At 39.7% G+C, this 21302-nt stretch overlaps 1 protein-coding gene across 33 annotated transcripts in view; it reads left to right on the top strand.

The window, feature by feature from the left end:
* The window catches only part of LOC132127777 (receptor-type tyrosine-protein phosphatase delta-like), a 394068-nt gene that overhangs the window by 111045 nt on the left and 261721 nt on the right, over positions 1-21302 (top strand). For all 33 annotated transcript variants that reach the window (XM_059540138.1, XM_059540149.1, XM_059540057.1 and 30 more), the window contains exons 4-5: positions 9839-9912; positions 20997-21068. The gene's annotated coding sequence lies outside the window, so the exon portion shown is untranslated. The remainder of the gene's footprint in view (positions 1-9838; positions 9913-20996; positions 21069-21302) is intronic.

Here is a 21302-nt window from a genome sequence, read left to right as displayed (position 1 = left end):
CCTTGTTTTCTTTCTTTCTTTCCATCCATCGCTCAGTCTTCAGGTGTCTTGCTGTGTGTGATGGAGGGTTTGAGAGCTGCATGGTCTCTCCTGTGGCTGTGTGTGTCTGTGTTTGTGTCAGAAGTGAAGGTTTCTGCAGCGATGGAGCAAAATGATCTCGTGATTGACATGTTTAGTGTGTGATTAGCAGCAAACCGACTCCACAGAACATACTGGAAGAAAGCTTTTAAAGTGTGTTTTTGCTTCTGCCGTCTGCAGTCCTCCTGGCCTTGGATAAGCTCATATATCACAGAAACCTCACATTTAACTGATTTAACTTTTGTTAACTTGATTAACAAAATCAAGCTAAAAAAAAAAAAAAAAAAAACTCTGAAAACCCATTATGCCAGCTATACTGGTCAGCAATCTACCAGTACATTATGGGGTCAGTGGAGTCGGACAGATCTGGGTCTAGTTTGATCGTGTCTCTTCAGATGCATGCAGAGGTGATTTATGGTCTGATTCGCTCAAGTTTTTCCACTGCTTCCTGAGGCTTCCCTGGAACGGCATGTTTCTCCAGGGGTTTACTGGATAATGCAGAAACTTTCAGGGACTTTCAAAGCGCTTCGGCCGAGGATTTTTGCAGCAGTTGTGAAAAAAGAGAGGATCATTTAGCTAAATCTCGAATCTTACAGCTCATAGTGGGAACATAATGATCCTGAAAAATCCTACAGCAGAAATATGTTCACCATATACTGCTAAATATTATACTATAGATAGTATAGGTTCAAAACAGTGTCATTTTTGTGTACATTATGCATATATGCCTACACTTTTGATTAAGATGTTAAAGTAAAAAAAAATATGAACCAGACCAGAGAACATAAACCACTAGGACAGTGTATTAAGTGTTTATAGTTTTATTGCAGAATTCATCCTCAGTTTGTTTCTTCATCAGGTTTGTAGAAATGCAGCATTGCATCAGTGTCTCATCAATGGATGCTCTGCAGTGAATCGGTGCCGTCAGAATTAGAGTCCAAACAGCTGATAAAAACATCACAATAATTCACAGCACTCCAGTCCATCAGTTAACATCTGGAGAAGACAAAAGATGAAACGCATCCAGCATTAAGACATTTGCAATCTCAAACTGTTACTTTCCTTTAAAGTATGAGTTAATAATCTATAATAACCCTCCAAATCTGATGAAGAAACAAAATCAAATTTTGGATGGCCTGAGGGTGAGGTTATTTTCTTTTTGGAGTGAACTATTAAATATTTCTATTTAGAATTGATTTATTTTTACCTCATGATTTTCAGTTAGTTATTTTACTGCTGCAGCTTTAAAATGATTTAATAAAGCTGCATTGCAACATTTCTAATGTTTGTATTTCTTCTAATTTATTTGTTACTTACAGTAACTTTAGTTCAAATCAACAAAAAAGCTTCAAAAGCGTTTTAGTGTCAGTTAGCGATGATAACCAGAGTCTGGACTCACAGACGCGCTCCGCACAGGAACGGGACGCTGGAAGGATCGTCAGAGGAAAGCAGCCGGATCCAGATCAGATGCCATCTGCTGCCTCTCCAGCTCACAAAATTACAATAAAGAGAGATCTGATGCGAAGATCTCCCTCGAGTAGAAACTAATTATCATCTTAACAGACGTGTTCTTACCTAAACGACTTCAAATAATCCACACAAAACACATAAGCGGCCAATTAGCGGGACAGGTAGCTGAGAGACAGAGACACAGAGGAGCGTTTACTGCTCTTCCATTGCTCAGGAGACTCGACGGAGGCCGTGTTTCATCCGACCATCAGCTCTGTCCCAGATGTTTATCCTGAAACACATATGAGTCAATTAATGACCTGCAGACAGATGAAAAATGCTGATGAGACATGTAAGAGATGTCTTAGCATTGATGGTCCCCTACAGATGTTGTGTTTTCATGGGTCCCTTTAATAGGAAATTTGCTGTGCCGATGGACACGAGAAGGTCCATAACACCTGGAGATCTCCGTAGTTGGAGTCAGATCCCCAAGGTACGTGATGCCATTGGATTGGATGAATCTCTGGAAGAGAAAGAGCTGAAGCATTAAAGCAAGGTGCTAGCATTAGCATGTTCAGCTGGACACATGCAGCAGACTGAGAGAGATTAGCTAGGGTGCAAAAGAGAGATTAAAGGAGAAAATAAAGTAACTCACTCGCTCTTTCGATCAAACTGGCTCCTTTGAGAAATATTGATTCTCACAAAAATCTCAAAGCTGAACCATTTAGCAACAAACTCCTGAAAACTCTCTTAACCAAGAGGATCACGGCATGACAGAAAGATCTTTCAGATGAGCAGATAAATGCAGGATGAGGATTGTTACCAACACATCTGCATCGTGTTGTAAAGCTGTGGTTTGTAATGTTTCTTCTCTCAGCACTAACTTTGACAGAGGACGGACATAAGAACATAAACTCAGCAGAGCAAAACTACAACCGACCGAGACAAATCTGCCGGAAACAACAAAGGAAGCTGTGCTTGTGTGGAGAACAGAGCGATGCGAGGCAGAGATCAGCAGAGCGCCGGCTAATAAACACAGAAACTACACTTAGTTCACAATCAATAACGATTCACTCCCTCCCTCCCTCCATCCATCTATCTATCTATCTATCTACAGTATCTATCTATCTATCTATCTATCTATCTATCTATCTATCTATCTATCTATCTATCTATCTACAGTATCTATCCATCCATCCATCCATCCATCCATCCATCCATCCATCCATCCATCTATCTATCTATCTATCTATCTATCTATCTATCTATCTATCTATCTATCTATCTATCTATCTACAGTATCTATCTACAGTATCTATCCATCCATCCATCCATCCATCCATCCATCCATCCATCCATCCATCCATCTATCTATCTATCTATCTATCTATCTATCTATCTATCTATCTATCTATCTATCTATCTATCTATCTATCTATCTATCTACAGTATCTATCTACAGTATCTATCCATCCATCCATCCATCCATCCATCCATCCATCCATCTATCTATCTATCTATCTATCTATCTATCTATCTATCTACAGTATCTATCTACAGTATCTATCCATCCATCCATCCATCCATCCATCCATCCATCCATCCATCTATCTATCTATCTATCTATCTATCTATCTATCTATCTATCTATCTATCTATCTATCTATCTATCTATCTATCTATCTATCTATCTATCTATCTATCTACAGTATCTATCTACAGTATCTATCCATCCATCCATCCATCCATCCATCCATCCATCCATCCATCCATCTATCTATCTATCTATCTATCTATCTATCTATCTATCTATCTACAGTATCTATCTACAGTATCTATCCATCCATCCATCCATCCATCCATCCATCCATCCATCCATCCATCTATCTATCTATCTATCTATCTATCTATCTATCTATCTATCTATCTATCTATCTATCTATCTATCTATCTATCTATCTATCTATCTATCTATCTATCTATCTAACTATTTATCTATCTATCTAACTATTTATCTATCCGGCCGGCCGTCCGTCCATCTGTCTCTGTCTCACATTTGAATTGCAGATTTCGTATCGGTCGTTGAGTTTGAAAGACTCAAAGCAGTCCGCTTCTCCCTGTTAACTAATTGGGAAGCTGTTGAGACGATCTGACGGATAAACAGACGGAGACGAGGAGGACATGAAAAGAAAAGCAGAGAACCAGCAGCAGAGCAGGAAATAAAACAGACAGTGGGTGTGTGTGGGACAAGTGAAGGTGAATGTTTATGAAGTGAGTTTATTCAGATGTATCTCTAAAGTTGAGCGAATCATTGAGACACAGCCGCTGCCGTGATCGCTTGTGTTTTCAGTGTTTTCAAGGTCATTGATATGATTTCCTCTCTAACGCTGTTGTCTTTGTCTATTACTTTCAAATCAGGTCGTTTCTGCACCTGCTGGTGAATGCACAGTGTGAAATGCCTGTTTAACTGAAAGCCCACACAACCGATTCACCAACAATGACACTCGATTTACAGCTTGTGTCTGAACAGGACACTCGAATTAGCTCTGGCCATTTACTGAATAGCACCACAGTGTTTGTACGGACGAAGCTGTCTGATATTTTTGACATCGTACACAGCTATTACGTCCACTTTAATTTCCTCCTTAGCCTGAAATAAAATCATTTTCACTAATATTCATCTACAGAGTGCATTGGGTTGTCTTATTTAAGTCTTTTGTTTCTGGGTCATTCCTCTCCTGCAGCACCTTTCGAACTGGTTTGAAAAATGAGTAGCCTATGCAAGGGTTATATTTTAAGCAAGTATTTCCATAAAAAGGTTTATCAGACCTTCAGAAATCTGCTCTGGCCAAACTCAGATACAAGTTCAAACTGATTTATGTTATTTTATCAAATAGTGACCACAAAACCTCCCAGAACTCACCCAATCTATTGATGTTTGTGCCACAGTGTTCCCTTCAAAATGACATCACTTCCAGGAGATATAGATATAGATATTGCAGTTGGTTGAATGTAATTTCCAATAAATGGCTGTAGAGAATTTTTGGATGTTTTTAAACTAGAATTTTTGTGAACATCAAAGTTGAGCCAAAGTGACTGAACAAAGATACAGACACAGCACTGAAGTGAAGAGCTCTCTCTCATCTGGAGTGGTTATCTGGTTAGAGTACTAACCAGCTGCTGCTAGAACTAACACAGTTCAGAGCCAAACAACACGATGTGAAAGAGACCTGCGCTGGGGGCGGAGCTGTGTGAAAACAAGCATTATGGTGATTTCTGTGTAAAACACTGCAATGTACTGCTGGTGTGAATAACACGTCATCCGTTTATCCAGCTATTTTAGGCAAATGAGCAGGTTTCACATGTATAATAGATAGGGTTATTATAGTTAACTAAAACTAAAACTAAATCCTTTTCTTGAAATTATATATATATGGCCCATAACAGGGGGTGGGCCTTTAGACACTTTTTATTATTAAAATGAGGCTCTTGTCCTTGAATGTGAGATTTTGTGGAACGAATTGAAAGCTCATTGTAATGACATGTAAAACTCTTCAGAGAGTGACGTATGTTCATGGTTTCTTCAGACTGTGTTCCTGCACTGATTAGTGAGGTTTAACAGAGAGAACATTGTGAAGTAAAGGAGTTTCTGAAGGTTTTTCATGCGGGTTTGAAACTCATTTCTTTGTCCACGTGAGCGTTAGTGATTTCAGAAAGTTTTCATCATTTCAATCTGTATTCATGCTGGGAATCTGTCTGTCGTCAGGCTGCAGAGCTGTCTCTGTGTGCGACAGACGGGAGTCAAATCTCTCCTCTATTTTTAGACCTGTTTAAATTCCACGCGTAAAGCTGTGATTTGAATTTCATTACAAACAAACACACGTACAGTCACACACTCGCGCTTTATTTACATGACTTCCAACATCTTCAAACCTTCAGCATTATGACTGCAGCTCGTCTGATGTACGAGACACACACACACACACACACACGCTGTCTGAGAGTGTGTTTAGTTATTGAGTTGCAGCTCTGGAAGATAATGGTGTGCTTGAGTGAAATTCTGCTGTAAACAGGAAAAGCTCTGGAGACACAGAATATATTACACTCTCAAAATAGAGCCTTAATAAGAACATAAACAGCATTCACACACACACACACACACACACACAGTGAGCTGCTGAAGGCCGAACAGAGACACGTTTCAGCTTTTTTCAGGGTTTACAGTGTGTGAGACAGGTGACACGGCTCAGGTTTGATGTTTCTCCCATGAACATCGCCGTGAGCCTCAGAGACGTTTGTCTTTTAAATCAAGTCTTTTCCATGTCTGTAATGTTTTCAGTGTGTGTGTGTTTGAGTGAAACTCGTTGTGTTGGTTTATCTGATGATGTAATCTTGAAGTTCATATCAGTAACAGAGAGATGTTTAGCTCAGTTCAGTGCATGAGAACTACTATTCCCATAATGCTCTTGGGGCTGGAGTGATCTGTGTGTGTGTGTGTGTGTGTGTGTGTGTGTGTGTGTGTGTGTGTGTGTGTGTGTCTGGGACAGGATCTGTGTGTCATTACCGGTTGAACAGTGCACACTAGCGGCGCGTCTGCGAATCTTTCACAAAGCCTCTTCATTCTCTCATTTCATCTGCTCTTTCACACGCCCCGCTCTTTAATTCATCTTTTTATGTAGACCATTATTTCCATTTTTGGCCATACTTCCTCCAGCTGTCTCTCTCTCTGTCTGTCGTTCTGTGGTAGATTTATGAATATTGCTCTTTTCTCCTCCCCTGCTGTCTGCCCCACTTAAACACAGCGAGAGATCACCAAATTAATTCACTTACAATGAGCTGTGTGTGTGTGTGTGTGTGTGTGTGTGTGTGAGGGCATAGTGGAGCTCTACTACATTTGCATGACCTAAAAATGACTTTCTTCCATTTTAATCCTATTCATCCTTGAATAAATAATGACAGACAGAACACAGAACAATAGAACTAATAGATAGATAGATAGATAGATAGATAGATAGATAGATAGATAGATAGATAGATAGATAGACAGATACAGATACACAGATAGGTAGATAATGCAGGTAGACAGATGAACACTGAGAGTGTGAGATCTCAGCAGTGATTGAAGCTTTAGCGTATCAGCAGTCGTCCGTGAGATCGTCACACACGCTCGCTGTCACCTGCTCTCAATTTCATCTCGAATAAACATCCAACAAGACTCCAAACGTACTCACACTAAATATAGACACAGGGAGATGCAGCCATGAGCCGAACACACACACACACACTCTCACACACACACACACACACACACACACACACACTGCTGCTCCTGAAAACTCTGGAAATGTAGTTAAATTACAGAGACACCGTGTAAATGTATAACACGTCTCCTGTGAATAATGACTCTGTGTGGATGTCTGAATTAATACAGAACACGTTAATTAACCAAGAGCTTTTCAACAGTCAGGAACCGTCACGGCAGGGACCAGACAGCTGTAGGACACTCAGACAGCTGTTTCTGAAGACAGACCGACAGGAAGAGAGAGAGAAAGACGGTTAGGAATGATTCAGTGATGGAAACGCTTTCCTGTTGGTTCGTTTGTGCTCTGCTCGTTTGAGAAATAGTGAGCTTCGCTCTCACAGTGCTCTGACAGAATGGGGTCAAACCTGTGTATGTGTGCACGCAGGCAGGTATTCAAACACACACACCGCAGGGAACTGTTTGTGTGGCTGCAAGCTCAAACTCTTCAGCACAGAGCTGTTAATTAGCAGCAGGGCCAAAATTAGCACACAAAAGTGAAGCGTTTGAGGACAGAACTGATTCCTCACCAAAGAGTTCCCACTAAACATCGAGATCTAAAGAGAAAAAAACAGCCCCATGTGCTGTACTACTCAAAAAGTGAGTATCTACAAAAATGAACCAGATGCGAGGTGTTTCTGGTCAAAGACAAAACATCTCCCAAAGACTTTTTCAGATGACAGAGCACTTATTACACTTCTCTGAACTGCATTACAAATAAAAAGCCTACAGAGACAGTACTATGGTTCAGTGATGTATCAGCATATCACTGCATCACTGATGAAATAATGTCAAGGAAATGTAATCTTCACTACTACTATTTTAATCAATCATTCTCTTTTTAGAAGTCTGTATGACTTAAAATTAGAAATCCCTCACCTGTCCTGGCCATTCAGTGACCTTTGATTTGTCTGTCTGTCCAAGATGTAAAAAAATGCCTGGCTTCAAATAGATACCACTTCGTTTATATAAATGCAGAAAAAAATCAGATCTTACAGTAGTAAATTATGATGTGCCACAAGGCTCAGTGTTAGGTCCTTTGCTCTTTTTCTTGTTCATGCTCGCTTTGGGTGATTTCATTAGGGCTGCGTGGAATTTAAAAAATAATATATATATATATATATATATATATATATATATGTAATAATATACATTTATTGTTCTCATACAGTTGCGCTCATACATTTATATATGCTATCTGTCAAATTTGTGGAAACTGACAGTATTGCACATTGTATGGTCAAGAAAAGCAAAACAGTTGGCACAATTAGGTGCACTGTTATTTATTTTTTATTAGTCCAGCATCAAGTGCAGTGCCATCAGTGCAATTCAGACTCACACTCATACATTAAGCTAGTCATTTGACTCTGATTTTAAAGAGCAATATAACCAAGTCTGTTTCTTTCATCAAGCGTGATGTGTACATTTACCTGATTTTGAGGCCACTGACATGACTCCAGATGGAAGTGGAAGGATTTTAGACAGGAATCCGTTAGCATGGCCGATTTAACTCAATCTTTAAACTCGTCATGCACACTAATTAATGAGGTTTCTTAGGGGTGGTGCTAAAGGATTTTTTTCATGCTAATGAAAGGACTGTTTAGATCTGTGAATAACACCGAGGAGAAACTTTGATCTGAAGAGTAAACAGAACCGTCCACATAATTAGCAGTGCCTCTAAATAAAACGCTAGGCTCCGGGGACTGACATGAGAAAACTGAACGAGAGTGTGGAAAGGAATTTGTTTAATGCGGTTTTATTGCATCGTCCTTGGAGAGTAATTGCTCAAGTCTGACAATGTGTGTTGCTCCTGAATCTAATCGGTCAATCAATCATCCAGTCAATCATCAGTTGTCATGTGGCTAGACAAACTACTGCAATGAAGCACACAGAGGCCTGATTACACCTGGTCACATGAGAGAGATTGCTGTTTACACATTCGGCTAGCACAGTTAATATGATGTGAAAAAAAAGAAAAAAGAGACCTGGGGGATGGATGTACAGTTAGGCAGAAAACGCAAAGATTCATGGGATGTGGTTATTTGATATGATAAGGACATGATTCAGCTTTGATGAGAAAGAGTGCAAAAAAAAGTAAAAAAATAACATACGCCAAGCCAAATGTAAGTAAAAACTGGCTTTGGCACGTAAAATATAAAAGAATGACTCTCCAGTTTGCTGGTATTTTTTAACTGCAACATAACATGTAGTTTAAAGGTATAGTTCAGCCAAAAATAAAAATTCTGGCATTAATTATTCCCCATCATGTCGTTCCAAATCTGTAAGACCTTTGTCCACCTTCACAAATTGGGATATCTTTTATGAAATCCGAGAACTTTCTAACCCTGCACAGACAGCAATGGAACGACCATGTTCAAGCCCCAGAAAAAAGTAAGGACATCAGTGGTTCCACAAAAGTTTTATGAAGCTACGAGAAAAAAATGTGTGCACTAAGTAACCAAAATAAAAACTTTATTTAACAATGTCTTCTGTTCTGTGTCAATCCAGAATAAATACTTTGAGAATTTAATGACAGAATGTTCATTTTTGGATGAACGATCCATTTAAATTGATCTGTCAGAATTGTTGTCTTACTGATGAAAATATCTGTCATCTAAAGAAAACTTCTGGAACTTGCAATTGTGAAAAAATTTTAAAATAAAATAATAATAATAATAATTTTGAATTATTTTATTTGTAAGATAAGTTGCAATTATCTGTATTGTTTTTCATTCCAATGCAAAAACAGTCTTCCATACTGACTTTAACATCAGTGAATAATTTATCATCAGATGTGACGAACGTTTTTGTACCCCATTTACACATGTACTTTGTGCTGAACACTTGTGATTGGACCACCACAATTTTAGAACCAAAGCAAAATCGAGACGTATCCAGCACATCATGAACTCCGAACAGAAAAAAAAACAAATTCATACATTACCAATAGGGAACAAACAGTTTGACTTCTGAAATGTAACCCATTTCTGTTGTTTTGCTCTTGTCTTCCAGGTGAGATTCTGAGGGGTTTTATTCTTTCATTCCTCTGGCCGGAGACAGCTCAGATGACGAGGGCTTCATGAATGGTAAGACCAAATGCAGTTGTGATTTACAACACTTTAAAAAATTTAAAATGTAAAAATAAATAAACAGATAATTATAATGCAATACTTTCTGATCTCTCCCTAGTCTCGTTTGCGTACTTTTAAATCTGCTTCAGCAGTTTGTAGCCTGTCAAGCCAACAGTACCCTATGTTAGATGGTTGTTTGGCATGAACTAATATTGCAGTGATTCTGTCAACTGCAATATGGTTAAAAAGAAAAGTGGGCTTAATGGGTTCAAAATATAAGGCTTATTAAACCTAATAAACTTCAGGTGTGTTTTGGGGGCATTTCCCATTGCATTTAACCTTAAAGTTTATTTTCTGGTTAAACCCTGATAGTACTGGAGCAGTGTTAACACCAGGGTCAAACCAATGATTGCACTGCTGAAGTTGTAGAGAACAGAGCGACGCAGTGTTGGATTAAAACGGCCAACTCCTTATAACCCTCTGATCTGGATACAGACTGGTGGCTACGGTGACCTCGGAATAAGAGAGAAACAGACTTTTATTAGCGTAGATGCCATTCTTCTAATGATGTAGCAAGTACATAGGGTGTTATGGGAAATGTTCCCGGTTCCCGTTTACCTAATTAATGCAGCCTAAAAATCCTTTAACAGATTTGGATATTAAAAGCATATTAGTATGTTATGTGTAAGCCAGGTTAAAGAGATGGGTCTTTAATCTAGATTTAAACTGCAAGAGTGTGTCTGCCTCCCGAACAATGTTAGGTAGGTTATTCCAGAATTTAGGCGCCAAATAGGAAAAGGATCTGCCGCCCGCAGTTGATTTTGATATTCTAGGTATTATCAAATTGCCTGAGTTTTGAGAACTTAGCGGACGTAGAGGATTATAATGTAGAAGGAGCTCATTCAAATGCTGAGGTGCAAAAACCATTCAGGGCTTTATAAGTAATAAGCAATATTTTAAAATCTATACGATGCTTGATAGGGAGCCAGTGCAGTGTTGACAGGACCGGGCTAATATGGTCATACTTCCTGGTTCTAGTAAGAACTCTTGCTGCTGCATTTTGGACTAGCTGTAGTTTGTTGGAGTTTGTTGTGGCTTTCAAATAGCACACCTAGGTTTTCAACTGATGACGAAGAATTGACATAGCAGCCATCAAGTCTTAGACAGCATTCTAGTTTATTACATGCAGAGGTTTTATGTCCTGTATTTAATACCTGTTTTTTTTTTTTTTTTTAGAATTTAGCAGTAAGAAATTACTCCTCATCCAGGTTTTTATATTGACTATGCCATGGATCTGCAACCTTTTTGGCACGATTGACATTTTTTTTTCTGGTTATCCACTGGGCCAAAGCACAGAATGCATTAATGTTTTGTACACTGCATATGCATTTTTAAATGAAAAAAAAGAAAACCATGATTTTCATGCAAATAGATTCTGAAGATTTTTTTTTTTTTTATAAATTGTTTTATAAACTTTTCAAAAGTTTCTTGAATAACAGATATACAGTGTGACCATATTGAGCATCACTGTGTGTGTTTGTGTGACAAGGCCAGTGCATTAAAACCATTCAGTTTAATCACTGTTCTATATTAATATGCTGTATTAATTGATGCATTCAGAAGCTAATAAACTTGTTTTCAGCGCTGACATTCGACTTTTATTAATTGATCACGACTTGCTACGTTATATTTCTCAACAAGGAGGGGGGTAAAATTGCTGTTTTTAAGTTACTAAACTCAGCTTCATTGTTTGTAGAGAAAGACAGACACAGACGATTTACACATCTCTCTCTCTCTCTCTCTCTCTCTCTCTCTTTCTCTCTCTTTCTCAAAATGGCCATATTTGAGAAAAAAAAGTAGTTTGCATCACTGGATATAGCTGTCAGTCATTGAACATTTCTATCGTAAACATATTATTAAAAGTTGACTTATATTAAATGATTTGCAGCATCATCTTACCTCGCTCTCTTTAACATTAAACTGTCGTTTCGCGCTCTGCTTCTGTGAACGGTAAACCCTGCCTACTTTGATTTGATTGGCCATCTCAGTCATTTTGAATTGACGAGCACTGTTAGACCACTGAGGCTCTGATCTGAATCGCCTAGTATGTGCAGCTGTCATGCACACATGTGTAGGCTAGCTCAAGTTAATTCTCACACTATAATAGTATTTATAGCTCCTAACAGGGTGTGAGACTATAATTAGTTATTACCTCAAATTGTACATCAATATCCAGTTTTCCCTATTGCTCGCATGCCAGCGATTATCCTTCTGTGTGCCAACACGCCGTAGGTTGCTGACCCTTGGACTATGCATTCCATTAGTTTTTCAGATTGGTATGTTTCTTTGGGCCGTGAAGAAATTTAGAGCTGAGTATCATCGGCATAACAATGAAAGCTTACACCGTGCTTCCTGCTCCCAAGGGTAACATGTAAAGCATGAAAAGTAATGGCCCTAGTACTGAGCCTTGAGGTACTCCATACTGCACTTGTGATCGATATGATACCTCTTCATTCACTTCAACAAACTGATGGCAGTCAGATAAGTAAAATTTGAACCACGCTAATACACTTCAATTAATGCCAACCAAGTTTTCTTGTCTATTCAAAAGAATGTTGTGGTCAATAGTGTTGAACACAGCACTAAGATCCAATAACACTAATAGAGAAATACAACTACGATCAGATGATAAGAGCAGGTCAGTCTCAGTACTATGATACGGTCTAAATCCTGACTGGAAATACTCACAGATGCCATTTTTATCTAAGAAGGAATATAATTCTGAGGACCTTTTCTAGTATCTTTGACAGAAAAGGAAAATTCTAAATTGGTCTGTAATTAACTAGCTCTTTGGGGTCTAGTTGTAGATATTTTGATGAGAGGCTTAATAATATCCCTATTTCAATCCCTAGAACTGGCATGCTTCATTTCTTACCATCAAAACCTTTTTTTTTTTTTTTTAGTTTATTTATTTATCTATTTATTTATTTGATATACCTTTTGTATCTTAATATATCTCACAAATGTGCATAAAGCACAAATTAAATTATAAAAATTTAATTCAGTGACACATTCATCTATGCTAATATTACATGTATGGACAATAATTGAAATAGAACAAAATTAGAACAGTTATGTGGTTTTGTTGGCATACTTTTTGTATGTTATTATACTCATATTAAACATCTAGAACATATTAAACATTCCTAGAACGTTGCAGGGTGGTTATGTTTTAAGAACCTAAAAATATCTTAGACAGAACATTCCCCAGTGGTTATGTTAGTTTATTATTTTACGACCATAAAATAATGCTTTCAAAATGTTGCAGTGCGGTTGTTTAAAATAACCTAAAACCACTTATAGTTATTATTTTGCAACCATAAAATAACGTTATCAGAAAGTTGCAGAATGTGTTTATACACACACACACATGCGCACACACACACATACACACACACACACTTGCTTGCTTTGCTTGCGGTTGTCCATTGAATCCGATGATGACCTCCACTTCTGTCTTTTAACGGTGAGTTTTCTGATGGCTGAATAATCCTATCCTGGATCCACAGGTTCTATTGCAGATGGGGCATATATACATGCGATTGGTGTTACTGGTATTTATGGGTGTGTTTCTCCTGAGCCTTCTTTGTTGTCTCCTAACTGTCCTTTCCTCCTCCAGTGCTTGGGTCCCATCTAGACACCGCTGCCGCCAGGTGTTACGGTCAGCAGCCATGTTCTCCCAGGTTTTTTTTTGCACCTCTTAAGAACTGTTTTCATTTGGTCTTTAAAGCGTTTCTTCTGGCCTCCAGCAGAGCGCTGACCTATTTGTAGCTGGCCATATAGCACTCTCCGGGGCAGACGGTTGTAGGGCATTCTTATGACATGCCCCAGCCTGCGCAGTTGGTGCTGGGTGATTGTGGCCTCAATAATCTTGCAGCCTGTTCTCCTCAGGATCTCAGTGTGAGGCACTCTGTCACACCAAGTGATTCCCAGGATGCGCTGTAGACAGCAGATTTGGAAGTGTTCCAGGGACTTGATGTGGCAGCTGTAAGTAACCCTTGCTTCACAGCTGTAGAGGAGGGTGGTGATGCAGACTGCTTGGTAGACGCATATTTTTGTGTTGAGATGAAGGTTCTTGTTCTGAAAAACCCTGCACCGGAGTCTCCCAAAGGCAGCAGATGCTTGTTTGATTCTGTTCTGGACCTCATTGTAAGTGCTATTGTCTTCAGAGATAATACTCCCCAGGTATTTGAATGATGGCACAATTGATAGTTTTTCATCTGCAACATAGAAGATGGGTGGTGCGGGTGGGATGTTGGCACTTCACTGGCAGATTACCACTGTTTTGGCGGTGTTGATGGTCAGTCCCATCCTGCTATATGCCCTCACTGCTGCATCTAGGACAGATTGGAGGTCTTGTGGAGAGTGAGATATGAGAGCGCAGTCATCAGCATACTGCAGCTCAAGTATCCTCACTGTGCAGTTTGGTGGTTGATTGCAGTCTCCTGATATTAAAGAGGTTACCATCCAGCCTGTATGCTACTGTCACTCCACTGTTGTCTTGTATTTCCTTGTGGAGAAGCTGGGTGACACAAATGAGGGAGATGTTAAAAAGCACTGGTGCCAGTACACACCCCTGCTATACCCCTGTGCGCACAGGGAAAGGGCTAGACTGTTGACCTCCTATTGTCACCCTAGCAGTCATTCCATCGTGAAACTGACGGAGGATGTTGATAAACTTAGTGGGCATCCAAACCGGAGGAGGAATTCCCACAAGATATCTCTCTGCACAGTGTCGAAGGCTTTGGAGAGGTCGACAAAAGCCTTAAACAGGTCTTTATGTTGCTCCCTGCACTTTTCCTGAAGTTGCCGGGTTGTAAAGACCATGTCGACTGTGCTCCTGTTCTTTCTAAACCCACACTGTGACTCGGGTAGCATAGACTCGGTGATGTTATTGATCAGTCTTTGAAACATCACCTTGGCCAGGACTTTGCCTGCCACAGCAAGAAGTGATATGCCCCTATGGTTGTCACAAATGGCCCTATCCCCTTTGCTCTTATATATAGTGACAATATTAGCATCTCTCCATTGCTGTGGGATGCTTTCATCAGCCCAGGCCTTGGTGATGTAATGATGTAGTGTTCTTGTGCAGAGATACCCTCCCTGTTTTAGCAGTTCTGCAGGAATATTGTCAGAGCCAGGAGACTTGTTGTACTTCAGGGAGCGGACAGCTGACAGAACCTCCAGGAAGGTTGGAGGTTGGCTAAGGTTGCTAATAGGGGGAAATTCAGGCAATTCATTAAGGGTGGTATAGTCTGCATATGCTATTCTGGTCTAACAGAACTTTGAGCCCATCTGCTGTTTTCAGGGGAGTGATGCGATAACTTATTGGACCGTAAATGGATTTGACTGCATTATAAAAGTTGTGCATGACATTTCTGTCAGCGAATTACTGGATTTCATGAGCCTTCTCCATCCACCACTTGTTCTTTAAAGTCCGCAGAGTTATCTGGACTTCCCGACGAGCTTTTTGCCAATGCTGTTTGGCGGTGCTGGATAAGGGTTTTCTTAGGGTTTCCTAATGTGCTTTGTGCATGTTGCTTAGTAGGTTATGGATGGACTCTGAGTTGTTGTCAAACCAGACTTGATGGTTTTTGCTTATAGCCGATTGTTTGGGCTGCTGCTTCATGAAGGGCTGTAGTAATAGAGGTCCACTGCTGTTCTGTGGCATTACCATCCCTCAGGAGGAGTTCTAGCTCCCCTAGTTTCTCAGCCAGGGAGCGACGAAACTCATTCGTTGCAGTGATAACTTCCAGGCGCACTTTCATGAGGACCTTGGTCATGATCATGCGATGATTTGTCCAGCATTCTGCACCTCTCATGGCCCGGGTTATGAGAACTTCTCTGAGGTCACAACGTCTCACGATGACATAATCAATCAGGTGTCAATGTTTGGACCGTGAGTGCATCCTTGATTTTTTGTATTTGGTCCTTTGCTGGAAGATGGTGTTGGTTATGGTCAGGTTGTGCTCAGAGCAGAGGGTAAGTAACCTCATGCCATTTGAGTTGGCCTGACCAATCCCATGCCTGCCAAGTACTCCTTTCCATATCCCACTGTTCTGCCAAACACGAGCATTGAAGTCCCCAAGCAGGAGGATCTTGTCGTTCTTGGGGATCTGGTGGAGAGCCTCATCCAGTGTTTGGTAAAAAGAGTCTTTAGACTCACTGTCAGATGGTAGAGTTGGAGCATACACACTTAGAAGTGTGGCATAGTGGTTCTTCACCAGGGGTATTTGGAGGGTCATCAGTCTTTCACTGATGCCCACAGGAGTTTCAGTGAGTCTTGGCAGTAGTGTGTTCTTAATTGCCAGTCCCACACCATGCAAATGTTGTCCATCTGTGGGATAGCCTTTCCAGGAGAAGGTGTAGCCCATGCCCTCCTCTGTTTGAGATCCCTCATCAAGGAGCCTGGTTTCACTCAGGGCAGCAATGTCAATATCACAGCGGCGCAGTTTGGCTGCAACCAGGGCTGTTCTTCTATGGGGTCTTTCAGACCTGCCATAGGAGTCCAGGAAAGTTCTTATGTTCCATGTTTCCAGTTTAAGGTTGTAGGATTTGTTTCTTCTGTTTCGACCGCCGAAGTGGAGAACAGCTGCCACCCAACCCCAGCTGTTAGCGACCAATACCCTGTGCCGCTGACGTTTAGGGCTCTGACTAAGAGCTCCCAGCCTATTCAAACCTGCCCCCGTCGTCAGACACCCCATCGCCGCCAGACTTCAACCAGATGTAGATCCAGGTAATATTCACCATGATCAGAGGTGGAAACCTGCACTTTTAATTTTTAAAGTGCTTTAGGGGGTGCGCTCTCTCCAGCAGCACTATCTTCACCATGATGAGGTAGGTCTGGTGGCATGGGTAAGCCCAGGACGACCAGCTCCCCATCCTGGCTGCAGGAGGCTGCCGGGACCTTGCTGTGTTTAGGCCCGCCTATTGTGCACCGCCAGCGCATTGCTTTTCTGTTGGGGTGTGCTCCCTTAGCTTTGCCTCGAGAGGCTAACCCACAAGGCAGTAGCTGGGGCAGTGGTTGACGGGCATCAGGGCATGTCCACCGTGTGTTGTGCCTGCACACCACATCTCTGGGGCCCACTGCTGCTCCGAGATCCCCTGCAGTTCAGCCTGGGACTGCGAGGTACCCAGTTACCATGTGTGGCCACGAGGAGGCACTGCAAAAGTCTTGGTGGTGGAGAGGCTGTGTACTGGCTGAGGAGACTTACGCACTCGGCTCCTCTTTTCACCCTTGTTAGGGAGCTAGCCAGCGGCGGTAGCTAAAAAGCAGAAATTTGCAAGCAGCGTGCAGCATACAGCATGCACTAACTATAAACACCTCCAAACTCCACACTACTGCACTAGACACTTCACACACACCCTGTGCCAGGAAAGCACACACACACACACACACACATATATATATATATATATATATATATATATATACAACCCGAATTCCGGAAAAGTTGGGACGTTTTTTAAATTTTAATAAAATGAAAACTAAAGGAATTTCAAATCACATGAGCCAATATTTTATTCACAATAGAACATAGATAACGTAGCAAATGTGAAAAAACTGAGAAATTTTACACTTTTATCCACTTAATTAGCTCATTTAAAATTTAATGCTTGCTACAGGTCTCAAAAAAATTGGCACGGGGGCAACAAATGGCTAAAAAAGCAAGCAGTTTTGAAAAGATTCAGCTGGGAGAACATCTAGTGATTAATTAAGTTAATTGATATCAGGTCTGTAACATGATTAGCTATAAAAGCTTTGTCTTAGAGAAGCAGAGTCTCTCAGAAGTAAAGATGGGCAGAGGCTCTCCAATCTGTGAAAGACTGCGTAAAAAAATTGTGGAAAACTTTAAAAACAATGTTCCTCAACGTCAAATTGCAAAGGCTTTGCAAATCTCATCATCTACAGTGCATAACATCATCAAAAGATTCAGAGAAACTGGAGAAATCTCTGTGCGTAAGGGACAAGGCCAGAGACCTTTATTGGATGCCCGTGGTCTTCGGGCTCTCAGACGACACTGCATCACTCATCGGCATGATTGTGTCAATGACATTACTAAATGGGCCCAGGAATACTTTCAGAAACCACTGTCGGTAAACACAATCCGCCGTGCCATCAGCAGATGCCAACTAAAGCTCTATCATGCAAAAAGGAAGCCATATGTGAACATGGTCCAGAAGCGCCGTCGTGTCCTCTGGGCCAAGGCTCATTTAAAATGGACTATTTCAAAGTGGAATAGTGTTTTATGGTCAGACAAGTCCAAATTTGACATTCTTGTTGGAAATCACGGACGCCATGTCCTCCGGGCTAAAGAGGAGGGAGACCTTCCAGCATGTTATCAGCGTTCAGTTCAAAAGCCAGCATCTCTGATGGTATGGGGGTGCATAAGTGCATACGGTATGGGCAGCTTGCATGTTTTGGAAGGCTCTGTGAGTGCTGAAAGGTATATAAAGGTTTTAGAGCAACATATGCTTCCCTCCAAACAACGTCTATTTCAGGGAAAGGCCTTGTTTATTTCAGCAGGACAATGCAAAACCACATACTGCAGCTATAACAACAGCATGGCTTCGTCGTAGAAGAGTCCGGGTGCTAACCTGGCCTGCCTGCAGTCCAGATCTTTCACCTATAGAGAACATTTGGCGCATCATTAAACGAAAAATATGTCAAAGACGACCACGAACTCTTCAGCAGCTGGAAATCTATATAAGGCAAGAATGGGACCAAATTCCAACAGCAAAACTCCAGCAACTCATAGCCTCAATGCCCAGACGTCTTCAAACTGTTTTGAAAAGAAAAGGAGATGCTACACCATGGTAAACATGCCCTGTCCCAACTATTTTGAGACCTGTAGCAGAAATTGAAATTGAAATGAGCTCATTTTGTGCATAAAATTGTAAACTTTCTCAGTTTAAACATTTGCTATGTTATCTATGTTCTATTGTGAATAAAATATTGGCTCATGTGATTTGAAAGTCTTTTAGTTTTCATTTTATTAAAATTTAAAAAAACGTCCCAACTTTTCCGGAATTCGGGTTGTATATATATATATATATATATATATATATATATATATATATATATATATATATATATATATATATATAAATAACACAGACAGAAACTTTCCTAATTATTATTTTTAGTTTATGTGTATAACCTTGTGAACCTGATGTTTATCCAAAGGTACTTGAAAAATACTTTAAATTTGAAAAGACAGTCAATAGACAGAACTGAAAGAAAGACATATATATATAATCAGTCTAAAATACAGAGCCACTTTACTCGCTTTCAGGAGTACACACGATCTTGCAATATTAAACTTGACAATAAAACTTGAAGTGAAAAGCAGTCTTATAATATCAGTATGAAGTTGAATTTGTAGTAACATCTTTGATAGTGCTTGCATTATATTGTTCTTTTATTGCATGTGATGTTTGTTTGGGCTTCATTTGGGAATGCATGTAAAGTCTGATGTGCTTCACTGTTGTCATATACAAGCATAAAATGCATCTCCATCTCAGCAACTCTATCCATGAACTCCTTCAATATGCTGTGAGTTTGAATTGCATAATGTTCATCTGGGAAAACAGTGCATTTTCTCACTATATTTGTAACATAGGCCTAAATCATTTAAAAACCTATGCCAACACAGGAGAATACATCAACATATTTCTAAATATGCTATCTGATGTACATCCCGATTTCAAAATGAGTTTCAAAACCATGCTCTGAGTTTGCATGTGGCCAAATATTAAAATAGAATGGATGTAAATGTTGTTGAATCACACTGTAAGGTGAAATATCGCCAGGCCGTTGGCGCCCTCTGCAGGAATTTCTTATAAAACAATGCACTTAGGATGGTTACTTTCATATTGTGTATAGTCATGTTATATTGTTCAATAAAACATTCAACCATTCAAAAAGTTGTATTATTATAATACTATGTAATTATTTTACAATTACTTGTTTTTATACTTTAACCAGCTATTGCATCACAGTTTATATATAAATAAAATCATACTAAAGTCAGTTTTTTTTTTTTTTTTTTTTTTTGGTTTTGGGTCTAATTTTATTACCAAATAATAATAATAATAATAATAAATCAGATTACTCAATAGTCAAAATAATCAGTAGCTTACCAAAATAATTGTTATTTAGGACCCTAGATTATTGAAAACATTTCAAAATACGACTGCATTGTTTTGCATTTTATGATTAAAAGACAAATAGTTTTTCATAGAAAATTTCTTAAAAATAGTCTTTAAAAAATTGCTTTGTTCTACTGAACCAAGTATCCATGTTTTGTCTCATTTCATGATCTACTGTAAGTGTGTTATCACTCTTCTAGTGTCTATGAGCATGATATAGCTCAGATTTGTTTTGTTTGTATGTGTGTATCTTAAGGACAATCAAATATTCATGAAATACAAAATCAGTTTGAATAAAAATAGCAATAACTTTGCCAAAGTATCCTTTCAAATAGTGAAGTTGCGACAGTCATTGCATGCTTTGCATGTGCTGCACTTTATTTGTACCATTTTGTTTAATTTGTTTATTTATTAGAATTTGAAAGATAATAATGATATTGGCTTCACATGCAGAGAGTAGACAAAGCCAGGATTTGGCTATAGTTCAATTAGGACATTTAAGCAAATTTTAGAAATGTGCCTTAGGAAATAAACCCTAACCCTAACCCAAAAACTAACATTAAGAAAACTTTCCTCGCTAGTCAAAAACAAACCTTAACAAAATAACATTCTGGGAATCAAAAACTAACCTTCTAGGAATATTCTGGGAAGCAAAATGTGTTAGCAGTTTTCATATTTATACATACTAAAATGTAGATAATTTGCACAGAATATACTGTATAAGGTTGAGGCCTGTTTGATTTATGGTTGTTTTGTTGTTGGGTGACGGGAAACACTCACTGCAGACAGGAATTGGACAGATGTTGAAATGAATGGAGAAACAGACAGATAAATGACTCGGAGATAAGACAGAGATGTGTGTGTGTGACAATCTCTGTGTCCCGCAGGTGTGGTCTGGCTCGGAGTGTGTTCTGAGTCTTGGTTCAGGGATCCAGATGGAACCAGCGTGAATCGAGCTGGTGAGTCCAGGCAACAAACACACAGATTCACGTCTGATTCATGCAAACACTGCTCTAGAGTTAGTGAAGAGTCATTTCAGACATCTGAGAGTCAGTTTGATGGTCTTCAGCTGCAACGAGGCTGTTCTCAAGTGCAGTATAGACCTTGATACTGAATGAACACACTCACACACACACACACACACTCACTTGTGCGCACACACACACGCTCTCTCTCTCTCTCACACACACACA

This window comes from Carassius carassius, chromosome 3 (assembly GCF_963082965.1).
Source record: "Carassius carassius chromosome 3, fCarCar2.1, whole genome shotgun sequence".
Taxonomy (NCBI): Eukaryota; Metazoa; Chordata; class Actinopteri; order Cypriniformes; family Cyprinidae; genus Carassius; species Carassius carassius.
Note: the sequence above shows the minus strand (reverse complement) of the source record. Positions and strands in the feature narration are given on the sequence as shown.